Genomic DNA, 16,689 nt, shown 5'->3' on the forward strand with positions numbered 1-16,689 from the left:
CAGAGAACCTGAGTTTGAATCCTGCTACTACTGCTTACTGCCTATGTAATTCTGAGGATTTACCTCATCTGCGAATATTAAAAGGGCTGGACTTGAAGGTCTCCAGTTTTGATGAGCTGAGACCCAGAGAGGGCAAGTAATTTACCCACCATCACACAGCCTCCTGGCACATCATTCAGCCCAAGTCTCTCAATTCTAGCCCTGAGCTGATTCCACAATCATCATAAATGATTGGAAGGGCTATTAAAAATAAAACAAAACAGCCTTCTCCTTCCACCCACCCTCCCTTTCCATGCCAACCACTTCTCAAGAAGATCAAGTTGGGTCAGAGGGAGGAGAGGGATAAGGGAGATTTATGATGTTGGCTATGGGAACCAGAAATTAGGGAATTTTTAAGATGTCTTTTTGGCATCAAATGTCCATACCCTCTGGATCCTTCCCACCCCTAAGGGCCAACTTCATTTGAGCCATGCCTTGTCTGTTTCTTCCTCTTTTATCAGCCTCCTTCCCCTAGTAGGAGGGAATTAGTATCTGGCTTAGGATCTGACTAGGGGGTGGAGATGATGTGAATCCTGATCCAGTGGCCTCCCATCTAACTGAAGCCCATCTGAATCCTCCAATGGAAAGTCCTACACTAGGAGTCAGACTTGGGCTTTAGTCTTAGATCTACCACTAACTTGACATGTTTTTAATCTCTTCTTCCTCCTCTCTTCTCCTTTTCTACTCCATTTTCTCTTATGCTCTTCCTTTTCCCCTCTTATTCTCTCCTCTTTTCTCTTCTTCCTCCCCTCCAACTTCCACTCCTGTTTAACCTAAGGCAATCACTTAACCTTTTTTGTCTCAGTTTCCTCATTTGTAAATGGCAAACCACTCCAGTATCTTGCCAAGAAAACCCCAAATAGGGTCATGAAGAGGCAGAAGTGACTGAAAATAACTAAACAGATTTTTTTGACAGATGGCTCAGTGGATAGAGCACTGGGCCTGGAGTCAGGAAGACCTAACTTTACATCTGTCCTCAGACACCTCTTGGACAACTCACTTAACCCTGTTTGCCTCAGTTCCTTATCTGTAAAATGAGCTGGAGAAGGTAATAAATAGCCAACTACTTCAGCACCTTTGCCAAGAAAATCCCATGAACAGTACTGGTGTGTTATGGTTCACAGGGTCATGAAAAGTCAGACACAACTGAATGACTAAACAACAAATATTGGACTAGATGGTCTCTGAGATCCTTTCTAGGGCTAAAGTCCATGAACCTAACAACCAATGTGATGTTGAACAAGTCATTTCCCTTCCTTTCCCTACTGAGCCCCAGTTTTCTCTTCTGTAAAACAAGAGATGGCTGGACCTTCCATCAATTCCTCCTGAGCAATATCCCTTGAATCAGCCTCCTACCTTCTCTCCCTGATCATACATGTTCTCATTATCGCCTTCCTAGACTTCCTCTGGAGAGCTCTTCCTGCCTCCATTGGCTTCACCTTCACCCTACCTTGGAGCCCTATGGCAAAATAAAATGTTCATGCAGAGATCCCATCATGTCACACTTCTACTCAAGTCTTCAGTAGCTCCTTATTTCCTACTAAATAAAGTTCAGACTCCTTTGTCTGGCCTTCAAGTCTCTCCATAGTTGGTACCGTTGTACTTTTGCAACCCTGTCTGATGAGTCCTCTTCCACATTCTTTATTCAGTGGCTGAACTGGGCAACACTCCAACCTTTGCAATGTACCATCTCCCTGCATTTGTTCATTCAACTCCTTGAGTCATGGAAGATCCTCCCTTTTCCTCTGCTGGATTCCTTCTCTTTGTTGAAGACCCAACTGAGAAATCTTTGGGAAGTCTTCCGTTATATCTCCTGGTCAGCAACAACCTTTCCCCTTAAGCCCTTGGAAACACTTTATTCACACCTCTTTAATGCTATCCTGTGATAATATTTAATATAAATTTTGGACTTTAATAAGGGCCAAAGCTTAAATTAAGAAGTCTCGACCTAATAATCTCTTTTGTTATCTTAAGTAAACTCAGAGAATGCCTTTTGGTGTGTCAGCAAAGCAAATGGGGCTGACTTAGTAATTTCCTAAGGAGACCTTTTTTTTTTTTTTTTATGGCATATTAGTGATAAAGAACACAGATGTCCTGAATTGTAATTTCAACTTTGTCAACTCTGTTAAAGATACCCTTTCTTGTGTCAGCAACTTCAAGGACCTGTTTATGACAGGATGCCTGCCACTAGAGTGGTGGGATTTTCTCCTTCTTGTATGTCACAGAGACATATGCTACAGGGAGGAAATTCACACAGCTTGGAATCATAAAACCCAATTGACACTACTTTGTTAATTGTCTTGTCTTACTAAATTTACAATTTGTTCAACTAAGAGCGTTCCTTTCTCATGGTAAAATGTATTGAAGCCAGATGATTTCTGTACTGGGTCAGTCAGGTTCTGATCCTGGCTTCATGGAATCCATGTGCTGTTACTTTGGAGAGAATTTATAATTAGAATAATAAAAATGTATGCATTTAGCCTGCTGTCTCTACTTTAACCAAACTTTCAGGTTAACACCTGTGATATTGGATATTAATCATCTGTGTTCATCTCTTCCCCTGCTCAGTTGTAAATTCCATGAGGTCTGGATAATGTCATCTAAATTGTTTATCTTTCCCATCTTATCCTAGAGCTCTAAGTTTGGACATTGGATGCTTACTAAAGGTTTTGAATAAATGTTTGTAATGCTAATCAGAGAGTTAAAGCTCTTCCCCACCCATTAATAGGCCTGCTCATTAAGGAAAGCTAGGTGGAGGGAGGCCCATACCTGTTAATTTTTAATGCACTGGTTCTCAATGATTGTGATACCTTCTGACTCAGAGAAACGTATAGAGATTCTGAGGGAACATTTAACTTGGGGGCTTACTCAGTGGAAGTATTTGTTTGGCCAGACTCTGGGCAACCACTAAGGAGTCCTGCCCCCACCCCCCTCCCCCAGCTTTGAAAACTCATGTTGGTGTTTCTCTTTCTGGTAACTGCATGTATTGATTATGGTCAGACAGCTGGAAACCCTGTGGATGATTATTTCTTTGTATTTTATCTTTAGTTCAGGCTGCTGACTTTTTCCCCTGAACTAAGTGAATGATGCGTATTCTTGATTAAAATGATTGTTGATTCCTCAAAAATTGCTTTCCTTTTAAAAAAGCACATCAAAGAACCTGTGATAGCAGGCTATCCTGGAGGTGCCAGGGTGCTTGCTTTTATAAAGGTCCTTTTCAGGTCTAACATTCTATGTCCTATGCTCTAAGAGTCTTTATCCCTTCAAGCTTTAATAGTTTATGTTTTGTGTTCTAAAGGTTCTTTCATCTCTAATGTTCTATACCCTATATTCTTAGGGTGCTTCTCCCTTTCAGCTCTAGCAGTTTGGCTCTGTATTCAAGGCTTGCCTTTTAATCTCTAATATTGTTATCTTATGCTGTAAGGGTCTTTGTCACTTACAACTAACAGTTGTGTTCTATATTCCAATGATCCTTTTTGCCTCTAGTATCCCAAGGATTATGCCAATGCCAAATTGAAACAGGGGACATTTGTCTTTTTTACCCTTCCTTTCCTCCATTCAGCTCCCTCAAGTGACTGAGCTAGCTCCTCTGTACCCAGAGGATCCTCTTCAGAGTATCTGCTTGTGACTTTCCCCAAGCCTTCATCTCAAGCTGGCCAACATGATAGCCTGTTCCCATGAGCCACTAGTCCAGTTTAGGTTAATTTGTATCTATAAATATTTATCGAGGACCTGTTCTGTATAGTGTCTTGTGTTGGGTCAAGCTAATAAAGAGACAGAGACAGATAAGTCAATCTCTGCCAGTCAGGTGTCTCACATTTGAGTGGGGGCACTCACACACAAGCCAGTGTGGTAGAGTGCTAAGAGTGCTGGATATGGAGTCAGAAGGCATAGATTCAAGTTAAACCTATGAAACTGTGTGACCTTGTGCAATTCAATTAGCCTCTTAGACCTTCATTGTCCTCTTCTATAAAATGAGGATAATAATACTTACCTTTTGTCAAACTATTATATGCAGATGGATAGACACATATATAAGTTGGACTTAGAACTTGGGCAATCAAGTGGGCCCAGAATTGGACAGGAGGAAGAAAAGAAGGTAGGTTAAAGGCAGTGGACGATAGTGAAAAGAGGACTGGCTCTAGAGTCTGAGGACTTGACTTCAAATCCCACATCTGATGCTGGCTACCTTTATGACCTTGGACAAGTCACTGAATCTCCATGGGCCTCAAGGTTTCTTCATGTGTTAAATGGAGGAACTGAACTAGATCACCTCTGAGATCCTTTTATGATTATCGTTAGGATATTATACTGTAATTTTAATGACTCCAAGCTTCTTCCTGAAACAGAAGCCCATTTCTTTAACAACAGTGATCTTATGGTGATATCATGGGACTTCAATTCATGGAATACTGAGATTGGCCTCCCAAGATTTGAAGTTGAGGGTCGACCAAAAGACAATAGTGTGTTTGTGAGTGTGTATCCACATGATGGGCACAAATAGCTAACCACATTAATAGCTAAGAATTGCCTAAGAGAAGGGATGTAAAGGATGTCAGATGACCAGAAAGGAAAGGGGGGGTAGTTGGTGGTGACTCAAGAGCAAAAGATAACTCTGTGCAGCCTGTGTGTGTACCATGCAATATGAAGAGAAGTAGGAGAAGGCCCCTAGCATCTTGGGAAGAAATGTACATATCATCTACCCTCATAGTACAGGCACTCAGGGGTAGATGCCACAGGCTATTTGAATACTTTCAGAAGGATCTCATTCGCTCCCAAGGCTTTAATTATCTTCTCTCTACTAATCCTTTTCCAGTCCCTCTCCCTCTCCTGAGTTTGAGTTCCCCATCTCCAATTTGCCTGCCAGACATCTGGATGTCCCAAAGCCACTTCAAACTCCACATGTCCAAAACCAAACCTTCCCTTCCTCCCCATGTTTCTGTTCCTGTTAATAGCATTACCATCTTCCAAGTTCCATAGACTAGAGATGTCAGAGTCATCATTTACTCTTCCCTTTCTTGGCTCCAACATCCAATCAGTTACAAAATCTTTTCCATTCTACCTCCACAATACCCTTCATATCCAGCCCCTCTTCCACCCCTCCTATTAATGTCATCCTAACGGAGGACCTCATCACCTCTTGCTCAGACTACTTGCTTCAGCTCATTTCCTTGCCTCCAATCTCTTTCTTCCAATCTATTTTCCACAGATGTCAGTTACCTAACTTCTCTGGGCCTCAGTTTCCTCATTTTTAAAATGAAGGGGTTAAACTAAATGACCTGTGAGGTCCCTTTCAGCTCAGTACCCATGACTCAATGACTGTCTTTGGGAAATTATACATCTTAAATGATTGAAAACTCTTCCCTGAAACAAACCATTCATCTTCCGGCCTTCTCCTATTGCCATATATTTGCATTTTTCATCTTGGAGCCTAGAACCTACTCTAATCTCATCCCTAACTCCATTCTGCCTCCTCACTTTAAAATTTTTTCTCTTTCTAAGCCTCAGCTTATGTCCCCCTATCCTATGGAATTTTTGATCTCCCCAGTTAGAAGGAATATTTCCCTCCCCAAATGTCTCAGGTCACTCTGTGACAGCTTAGGACCACAGAATCTCAAAGCTGGAGGGACCTCAATGACTGGATGGATAGTCCAACCAATACATGAAAGGAATTCCCCTAAAAATACAGCTGACAAGTGGTCATTTAGGCTCTGCTCAAAGACCTCAAGCAAGAGAGAACTCATTACCTCCTGAAGGGACTCATTCCACTTTTGTGCAGTCAGCTTCCTCTCCTGTTAGGCTCAAATTGGCCTGTTTGTAGCTTCTGCTGTTTTCTCCTTATTCTACCATCTAGGGCTAAACTGAGCAGGCCTAATTCTTCGTCTGTGGGACGAAGAATATATGAAGATGGCCATCATGTCCAAGGCTCGCACAATAGATTTAGAGCTGGGGAGCACCTTCAAAGTAATCTAAACCAACCTCTTCATTCTAGAAGGCCAGCGAGGTTCATTAACATTAACAAAGTCACACAGGGAGTAAATGGCAGAGCCAGGATTTGAACTCAGGCCCAAATCTAGCACTCCTCTATATGGTTAAGAAAAAGTATTCTTTGGAGTGGAAAAGAGAAGACAAAATATAGCTACCGTTCAGTTAAAATCCAAGGAGATAATAAGAAAGAACCTAGCTGCTACTGGTAAATTAAAATCATTGGACCCTGACAAATTACATCCCTGGAAAAACAAATGAGTCTGCCAGCAAATGGTGGAAAACAGAGGCCTTATAGCACCTCAAGTATTGTTTGGATTTTCAAAAGGGGAAGAAAATGGAGCTATAGGCCTGTGGGCTTGACAATACAAATTTTCTTTCTTTTGTTTTGTTTTCCAGTAAACTCCTTAACCAAAATCTGCTCTTCCATGAAAATAATTTTCTCATTTTTGTTTCTTTCTACGAAGCACATGATTGGTATTTTGAATCCCCTGGAGTTTTTCTTCACTTTTGATTTCTTTCTCCAGTGGTGCTGATGGGGTTATGGGACCTGGACAACAATCTCTTGCAAGGAAAAGTCCATGTTTCTAGAAACAACCCAGTTCCTGAATTTTCCCTTACATTCCAACAGATTAGATCACTGGCATCTCCACCCACCCACCTAGATCACCTAATTAACTTACTGGACATTCCTTTCACTTTCACTTTCCCCCTCCCCACACAGACACTACTTAACATTCCTTAATCCCATCCAGTTGCTTTCACTATCCTTTTTGTATATAGGCATTAATCTCACCCCTATTAAGTTGCAGGTTCACTAGGAATCCTGCCTACTTGTATTGGCATTACAATAAACTTTGCTGCAGACTGGAAGATGGTTTGCATGATTTCATTCAAGGTGGACACTGCCTTGTACCCTGACACTTCAGGCTTCTCGGTAACCCAAAATGTGTCAGTGCCACCATAGGGCACAGTTTCTGGTTCCTTCACCATCCTGGATGCCTTTCTCTGGACACTCTCCAGCTTTTGAAAATGGTGGCACCAAGAACTGCTTATACCACTCCATGTGTGATCTGACAAGGGCAAAGGACAGAGTTCTTATCCCTCCAAGTCCTACACACCCTATCATTCATAATACAACCTAACATTGCTTTAGATTTCTTGGCTGTCACACCAAACCTCTGATTTATATTGCATTTATAATTCACTAAATTCCCAGATCTTTTTTAAAGATAAGTGTCTCTCTAGTCAAACCTCCCCTATCTTGTACTGTGAAGATTACTCTTTGAACCTAAGCATGACTTTACATTTATTTCTACCAAGTTTCATTTTATTGGATTCTCCCGTGCACTTAATCACTGAGGTTATAATTCAAGTCATTAAGTCTGAAATTCCCCCTTTCATAACTCATGCCTTGGGGAAAGTTAATTTAAATGCTAACTTGGCTAACTGGTAGGGATTAATACACAGTTTAAATTCCTCTGGCAAACATTCAAAATTCAGACCCAGTCCCTACTTGACTCTAACCCAGCAGATTAGGGATAGAAGAGACCTTAGAACAGAGTGTCAGAGTTGAAAGGGAACTTAGAAAATAGGATGTTAGGGTTGGGAGGGATCTTCTATCTAGGCTTTGTTGATCTTGTTCAGTTGTTTTCAGTCATGTCCGACTTTTTTTTGACCCCATTTAGGGATGCTTGGCAAAGATATTGGAGTGGTCCTCCATTTCTTTCTCCAACCCAAATTTACATATGAGGAAAGTGAAACAAATGGATTAAGTGACTTGCTCAGGGACACATAGCTAGCAAGTGTCTGAGGACAGAATTGAACTCACAAAAAGCAGTCTTCCTGACTCCAGGCCTGGTATCCACCGGGCTACCCAGCTTCCCCTCTATCTAGGCTAGAGGTTCTTAGACTTTTTTATGTCATGGAGACCTTTGGCAATGTAGAGGAGCCTATGAATACTTCAGATTGTGTTCCCTTAAAAATTCATATTTGAAAGAAGTATAAAAGTTCAGGTAAAGGTTATTGAAAATAAAGATTTGACTTTTCTTCCAGTTCAAACTCATGTATACCTGACCACAAACCCTGGGTGAAGAATCTTATCAGTTATAGGATCTTAAAAATTTTATCTAGTTCTGACTCTACTTAATTTTCTTTAAGGTCAATCATGATTCTGACATTTTAGGTTCCCATACGTCTAAAGAGAACTTGTCTCAAAATTAGAGAGATAAACAGATTGACAGATAGATAAATAGAGGAATAGATAGATGAATGGATAGATAGACAGATGATAGACAAATGAATGAAGAGAAAGCTCAGATACATACTTCAAACTTAACCATTCCAAAACAGCAGGCTTCCTTCAAACTCATGGCTCTTTCAAACTTTCCTCTTTCTTTTGAGGGCACTATCATCATCCCAGTCACCTATGTTCATGACGACAACCTTGACAACTCACTCTCCTTTACCCTACCCATCCAATCAGCTAGTTTCCCACTCATTTCTATCTGCACAACAGCTCTCTCATACAGTCTCTTCTCTCTACTCACACAGCCACTGCCCTAGTTCAGGAACTAATATTCCATTACATTCAAATACCACAATTTGTTTAGCCACTCCCTAATTGATGGGCACCCATTTTGTTTCCAGGTTGTTGTTTGTTTGTTTTTTTAACTACCACAAAAACACTTCTAAAAATATGTTTGTGTATACAGGACCTTTCCCTCTGTGTTTGACCTCCTTGTGGTCTATGCCCCATAGTGGAATTGCTGAGAGTGAACAGTTTAGCCTCTCTCAGACCACACATCCAAGTATTTGCCAAGTCTTGCCATTTATACCTCCACAGAACCTCTCTTCCACAATCCCTCTCTCCACTCACAGCTCCCAGAGTTTAAGCCTTCATCACTGCTCACCTGGACTATTCCAAAAGTCTTCTGGCTGAGCCTCAAGGCTCTCCTCATTCTAATCCATCTTCCACACTCCTGCTACAGTGATTTTCCTAAATCTAAGAACTGACCTTGTCACCCACCTAAGTCCACAAACTCCAGTGGCTCTAATTGCCATAGGATTGAATATTAACTCCTCTGTGGTGAATTTAAAGTACTTCCCAATCTGGCTCCAGCCAACCTCTCAAGTCTTATTCAAATGCTCTCCAGTGCAGCCAAAGTGTCCTTGAACACAACCTTTCCATCTCCTTCCCTTTGTACCAGCTGTTCCCCTCATCTGGAATGCACCTCCTTTCCTCCACTTCTTTAAAGCCTCAGTTTCCTCCAAGACTCAACCTAAGTACCAACTTCTACAGGATCCCCTTGCTGAACCCCTGATTTGCTAATGCCCAGCTTTCTCCCCATCATTTTGTGTTAATTCTGTCTATATCTATGCATACATGTGCTCAGGGGCAGCTAGCTGGTGCCAAAGTGCACAGAGTCCTGGGCCTGGAGTCAGGAAGACCTGAGTTCAAATATGATCTTAGATACTTATTAGTGGTGTGATCCTGAGCAAGTTACTTAACCTCTATTTGCCTTAGTTTCCTCAATTGTAAAATGGGGATAATAATAGCAGTTATGGTGAGAATCAAATGAGATAATAACTGCAAAGTGCTTTGCACAGTAGACATTTAATAAATGTTTAAATGCTTTCCTTCCTCCTTTTTTCTTTCCTTTCCTTTCCTTCCTCTCTCCCTCTTTCTTTCCTTCTTTCTTTCCTCCTTTCCTTCCTTCTTCCTTCCTTCCTTCCTCTCTCTTTCCTCCTCCAATTGTTTACAAGTTCCTTGAGGGCAGAGACTTTCACTTTTGTTTTTATACCCACTGCATGGGGCAGGCACACAGTGGTGCTTAACAAATGCTTGGGGATTACTTTCTTGTGTAACATCTCATAATTCTAAAATGTTTTACCATTTAGAAAACTGTTCGTGAATATTGGCCCTATGTGGTAGGTATGGCAAGCTTTTTCCCTTTTGTTTTTACTTACAGGTTTATTATTGTTTCATGAGCATGGAGAAAGGAAGTGATCTGCATGAAGCCACACAGCAGGTCAGTGACAGAGCTAGGACTCTGTGGAAGGCAAGCTCATCCCTTTCTACTAAGAGGAACACCCAAATCTGGAGCAAGGGCAAAGCTCATCTGCTTACTCCCTCTGCTATACAAAAGGCCCCAGTAGGGGGTAGAAGTAGGACTAAGTGGGAGGCCTGGAAACTTGGCCCATTCTGTAGCAGCTACTCGGGGCCGGGGGGGGGGGGGGGGGGGGGGGGGGGGGGGGGGGGGGAAGAGGGAGGGGCTGGGGAAATTTCTTTTTAGTAGACCCACTGGGTGGTCCCACAGGAAAAGCAATGACCTCACTGAAGTCCTGCTGTTTCTAACAGCTGCTACTTGGCCTGAAGTAGCCTTGGCAGGTTGTGGGGTCTGCAGAGAAATGATGTGTTTAGTTTCCAGGGAAGGTCAGGGAGCTGAGATTCCTAGGGTAGGAGGGGATTTTTACTTCTCTGAACCCCATCCCAAACTCAACCACCCCCTTCCTGACCCATCTTTCTATCCAAAACATAACAGATAAGATGAGGGAGGGAGAGTAGAGAGATACATTCTGGCCTCTAACATTGGGGGCATTTTAGATTATTTTATCTCTTAGATTATCTGCTTTCTTTTTTTTTAAAGGATTCATTTGGGCCTTACCCCAGGGAACTGATCTATGGCCCATAGCTTCACATATTGCCCAGTCCATCCTCAGTCCTTACAAGACTCATCCCCAAACTCACAAGACTCACCTTCTGAAGGCCCTGATAAACAAAAACACTGGCTGATTGCTTTGCCCCTTTTGGGGGGAATCATAGGCGTTAGTTGAGTTTGAGATTTATTGTGTTAACAAGCCAAGAAACCGTCTTTCCTTCTAAGGCTCATTGAGTCTGCCTCCACAGTATCTCTTGAATTTGTTGCCTTTTCTCCTCTCACACAGCTACCATCTTGGTTAAGGTCTCTATCACCTTTCATCTGTGCTATTGAAATGGCCTCCTAGGTGGACTCTATGCCTTCAGCCTTTCCCTTCTTCAATTCATCCTACAACAAACTGGCAATTCCTAAAACATATCACTTTCCTGCTCAAAAATATTCAGTGGTTCCCACTTCTGCCTCTACAAATTCTTCTGTTTAGCACTGAAAGCTTTTCAACATCTGGCTCCTGGGCTTACTATACATTATTCCTCTTCTCTCACGCTACAATCCAGTCAAACTGGCCTTTTTGCTGTTTCTCACATACAATATCCCATCATCCACATTCATGCCTCTGTACAAGTTAGCCCCAATCCTGAGGCTCTCCCACAATGTCCTCCCCTTTCTTCCCCCAACTCTTCCTTTAAGGACAGCTCAGTTCAAGTCCAAGAAGTCAGAAAAGAAGAAAATAAATGATTATTAAGCACCTACTATGTGGCAGATACTGTGTAAGCACTTTATCCATATTAACTCAGTTGGTCTCCACAACAACTCTGTGAGGTAGGTGCTATTATTATCCCCATTTTACAGATGAGGAAATTGAGGCAGACAGAGGTTAAGTGGCTTACTCAGGGTCAGAGAGCTAGTATTTGAGGTCAGATTTGAATTCAGGTCCTCCTGACTCCAGGTCCAGGGCTCTATCCACAGAACCACTCAGTTGTAGTCATGAAAAGATAGTGGTTAGAAGGAACTTAGAGATCATCTAGACCAGGGATGGGGAACCTTCAGCCTCAAAGCCTCATATGACCCACTAGGTCCTCAAGTGCAGCCCTCTGACTGAATCCAAACTGAATCTTACCCTTGTTCATAATCCTGCAATTAGTCTCTTTGAACAGAATTTCAGAATATCAGATTTGGAAGAGACCTAAAGATGAGGGGTTCCTCTAGATGTTGAGAGGGAAGGAGGTGTAGAATTCATTTAGTCCAACTCACATCATTGTACGGATGAAGAAACCGAAGCCCAAGAGAGATGAAGTTGCTTTTGGCTTCCCCATCATGCTCCTGTATCAAGCATCTCCTCTGCTTCCCCCACCCCTTTTAGCTTCTTTTGGAATGTTGTCTTTAAGCTCCCTGAGAGGAAGGACTGGCTTTCTTTTTGGGGGAATGGAGATTTGTATAGCATAGTGCTTGACACATGTAGGTACTTTAAAATGTTTATTGATTGACTAACTGACTTGCCCAAAGTAGTAAGGGGCAGTCAGGATTTGAATTCATATCATCTGAATCTTTCCACTGAACCACAAACGTCAGAGGTGGAAGGTTAGAAGTACCAAACTCACAGTGGCCCCCAACACTCCTGGGTGCATCCAACCAGATTATGAACTGGAGAAGGAAATGTTTAACAAATAAAAATATAATACAACATCTGTTATTTCCTTCTCCAGCTCATTTTACAGATGAGGAAACCGAGGCAAACAGGGTTAGGAGACTTGCCCAGGGTCACACAGCTAGTAAGTGTCTAAGGCCAGATTTGAACTCACAAAAAGTTCTTCCTGACCCTAGGCCTGGCACTCTATCCACTGCATCACCCACCTGCTTTAGATACTTATTGACTATGTGAATCTGGGCAACTCAGCTTAAATCTCAGTTTCTTCCTCTAGAAATGTGGATAATAATAGTACCTACCTCAGAAGGCTAGATCCAATGAGATAATATAGATAAAGAGTTTTACAATCTTTACAATACTAGCTAAAATCATTATTAATGTCCCAAGGAAGGAGGTAGGACAGGAGTTATACCCATTTTACAGAGGGCATTCCCTTAGCCCAGGTCACACATTAAGTGACAGAGTTGCGACCAGGAATCATAACAGCAGCTGTAATAACCCTTCACATCCCTCTGGCGCTCTTCAGCTAGTTAGTAACAGAGCTGTGATGTGAACCCTAGGTCTCACTCCTAAGGAGGCCAAGGCTCTTTCCAGTTTAGAACCAATTGCCGGTAAGGGTGGGAGACTCTTAATATCCTCCCTTGTGTGATGACTTCAGGGAAGCAGCTGAGCCTGGACTGGAAAGGGCCAAGGCCAAGAGGAAATGCTTCTCCTAAGGGGCCATTTCTGCTGGGCCAACAGCATTCATTATCTGACAGAGGAAAACCTGACCCCTGTCCAGGACCTTGGGAAGAGGGAAACACCAGGTGTCTGAAATGGAGGAAAGGGGGAGGCTTCCAGGAAGAGATGAATGGGGAAAAAATTATTGGCCAAGCATTTCCTGTGCCCCAACTGTATCCCGGGTTGGGATTTAGAGAGGTTGGAGGGGGGGTGGGGAGGAGGAATGGAGAACACTCACAACCCTGACCTCAGGAGTTGCTCACCTGGAGATGAGACAAAACACACCAAGTCACAATGATGTGAATAACGTGAAGAGAGGGACAGACTCAGGGATGGGGAAAGTCAGAGAATGAAGGGATCTCAGAACTGGAAGGCATATAACTAATATTAGAGCTTATATAACTTTATACTTTGCAAAACATTTAAAAGTATGATCTCATTTGCACCTCACAACAATCCTGGGAGGCTGGTGCTATTATTATCCCCATTTTATAAATGAGGAAACTGAGGCAAAGAAAGTTATGTGACTTGCCCCAGGTCACACAGCTAAGATCTGGGGCAAGATTTGAACTCAGGTCTTGCTGGTTCAGGTCCAGTGCTCTCACTATTATGATACTTAACTGCATCTTACAGAGCATCTGGTTCTTGAACACAGATCCCCTCAAAGCAGTCCTCTAGCCCTGTCTGCAAACCTGTGGCAATGGGGACCTCACTATCATCTTCCTTCTCCACGCCTACTTACCTTCCACCTCCTTCCTAAGCAGAGTTCTAGGCAGTTCTAGACAGCCCCATTCTCATGGTGAAATGGATAGAAGGCTGGGTCTGAAGTCAGGAAGACCTAAGTTCAAATCTAGTCTCAGATACTTCGTAGATATATGATTCACACTGTTTGACTCAGTTTCCTTATCTATAAAAGAGGCTGGAGAAGGAAATGGTAAATCACTCCAAGTATCTCTGCCAAGGACCCAAACAGGGTCACAAAGAGTCCAACAAGACTGAACAAGCAACAGCAATCACAAGGAAGTGTTTCTTTACAGAGTGTGGAATTCAGAACTGCCACTGTCCTCCATATATGTCCTGGGGCCTGGCAGGTCAAGCCTGTTCCCTTTATCTCAAAAGAAATAGTAATGATAGTGATGGTGACGCTGGACAATTATATATCACTATGAAATTTCCATTTGTTATCCTGTTTGATGCTGATAATACACCTGTGAGGTGGGTACTATATAATATACAAGCATAATGAACCTCCTTTTAAGGAGGCAGAAAGTGCAGGTCTCTGAGAGGATAACTGACTTGCCCAGGCTGACACAAACTTCCTACATCTGAAGACAGTCATTCTGTCCACTGTCCACTTTTTATTTTCTGGATTCAAAAGTCTCCAGTTCTGTCAACTGATCAAGTAAAGAAACATGAGCCTTTGCTCACCTAGAATCATTAGGGAGCAATCCTGATTCTACCTCCCTGCTTTGTGACCCTAGGCAAGTCATTTGCCCCACCTGGCCCTCATTTGTAGAAAGGAGATAATTTCTAAGGTTCCCTCTGGCTCTGAATCCCATGTCCTTTGGTCAGTGGGTCAAATGAGAAATTCAGATTCTATCTCTGTTACTTACTAGCTGTGTATCTTTGGACAAGTCATTCTCCCCCTCGCTTAGCCTCAGCTTGCTCATTTGTAAAATGAGAATAATCCCTGCATTTGTGCAAGCTTCCTATGGCTACTCCTATCATTAATAGTGAGATTCCTAAAGAACTTTGGGGGGGGAAAGTTGCAAGAGTCTCAGTCTACAGTCTCCACACCCCAACAACCCTGCCCCTCTCACATCGACAAAGTTTTCCCTTGAGTCTTGCTTGAGTTTCTGTTGCTGCAGTTTTAAAAGCAGGATTTTCAAACCCTTGTTCTCCCAGTTTCTTTTTTCCTGGCCCTGCGACGCTCTACAAAGTGTGGGCAAAAAGCCTTCCTCTCTAGCTCTAGGAGGCAAGCTGGGCCCTGCCCTTGCTAAATTGGTTATAAGCTTCCTGTCAAGGGATGACTCCCAGCCAAGGTGTAAGTTCATCAGTATAATCTTAAGGTTGACTGCTTGGTTACCTTGGCCTCTGATCCTTTCGCTTTCTGAGAAGCCTCTGTTCCCTCCACCACCCACCTTCTCCAGACCCAGGCTCCACCCTGGCTTTCCCTTCCCCTCCTCTTTTCCCATGAGTCCTAGCCAGTGACCTCTAGCATTATCTTGGGATTTTCTTTCCTCTTCTCCATTTCAGGGCAACATCACACCAATTTTTCTCTTCATGCCATTTGGTTCACTGTTTCCCACCCCCCTGTCCCACCCCCACTCCCATCTCCGCTTGTCTCTGTCTCTCCTTCCCTGTCTCTCTTATGCTATAGGGGAGACAGCACTGAACTTGGAGAATCAGTAGTTGGCAAATCACTCCCCTTTTCTAAGGCTGCTTCTCTCTTTTGTTAAAATGCACTAACCACTCGGCTAGGTTTTGCCCAAAGCACCCTGTACGCTAAAGAATTGTCTCCCTTTTTAAACTGTCTCTCCTGCCTGTCACTGTTCTAACACCCTCTCTCTTTCTGCCTGTTTCTATCTCTCTGCATCTCCCTCTATCTGCATCTCTGTCTTTTCTGTGCACGAGGGCCCCTTGATAGTGAAGCAGGTATCAGCTGCCTACGAGCCTTCCCGGCTCCCTATCAGTGCCCACTCCCCACCTTCTTCCCTCCACACACTTGTCATCCCGGTGCCCTCCCTCTCCGAGATCCCCATGCCCCGCCTCCCACCATCCAGGTCCTGCATCCTCCCCTCTCCTTCCACACTTACCAGAGCTTCGAAGTCTTACACTGTTGGCGTGGATCTGAGCCTGCTAGGCTGCTCTGGGGTTATCTCTAGGGGAAGGGGCTTCACGTTTACCTTACCACCTTTTTAAAGTCAAAACCTGGGTGAAGGAAAATGAAACTCTAATGGAGGGATTTCAGGCAGGGAGACAAGTGTCTGTCGAATCTCACAAAGGCAGACAGGCTTCTAGGTGCCTCTGCTCCTCATTAGTAAGAGCAGCTTTGCTCACTCCCTCACTGACCTCTGTTTCTACTTCCTTTAGTCTCCACATTCGTGTCACTGTATGTTTCTGTCTTTCTTTCCCGGTGTCTTCCTGTTTGACTCCAGTTTCTGTGTCTCTCTCCTTCCTTCTCTCTCTCCTCTTTTAGTTTCTCAATCTCCCTCTGCCTCTCTAAGTTTGTGCTTCTCTCATCTGCCTCCCTCTCTCTGGCTGGGACAAACCTCAAGCAGCTCTGTGGAGAAGGCGGGTGTGTGGTTGGGATGGTCCCATTGAGCGGCGGCCACACCCCTAGGGGCTGGCCCTCTCTACTCCAGTTTGCTTAGGCTCTCTCTGTCCCCTGCACTTGAGCTGGTGCTCTCTCCTTTGAGGCAAGCAATGGAGAGGATGATTCAGGGATGTCTGATCAGATCTGGGGGGACCATGAAATGCCTCCAGTGTGAGACCAGATGAAGTTAGCAGATAGAGACACTGCTCTTTCCTGGTAAATAGGAGGTTTTTAAGTTTCTTTTCTGAGTATCAGGTTCTTTTTAGCCCTGAGAAGGTACCTCCATGAGGTACTCACTGAGCCACCATCTTTCTCATTAAGCT

The 16,689-nt window shown here is 43.3% G+C and overlaps 1 protein-coding gene across 4 annotated transcripts in view; it reads right to left on the minus strand.

Moving 5' to 3' along the window:
- SLCO2B1 (solute carrier organic anion transporter family member 2B1) overlaps window positions 1–16,329 on the minus strand; it is an 86,672-nt gene extending 70,343 nt beyond the window's left edge. The window contains exons 1-2 of one of the 4 annotated variants that reach the window (XM_072610834.1): window positions 16,123–16,316; window positions 15,867–15,981 (exon numbers count right to left, since the gene is read on the minus strand). The gene's annotated coding sequence lies outside the window, so the exon portion shown is untranslated. Of the gene's footprint in view, window positions 1–15,866 lie in introns of all 4 variants that reach the window. The other 3 variants (XM_072610831.1, XM_072610830.1, XM_072610832.1) reach the window with 3 other exon arrangements.
- Window positions 16,330–16,689: the final 360 nt, after the last annotated feature.

Source organism: Notamacropus eugenii, chromosome 5 (assembly GCF_028372415.1).
Source record: "Notamacropus eugenii isolate mMacEug1 chromosome 5, mMacEug1.pri_v2, whole genome shotgun sequence".
Taxonomy (NCBI): Eukaryota; Metazoa; Chordata; class Mammalia; order Diprotodontia; family Macropodidae; genus Notamacropus; species Notamacropus eugenii.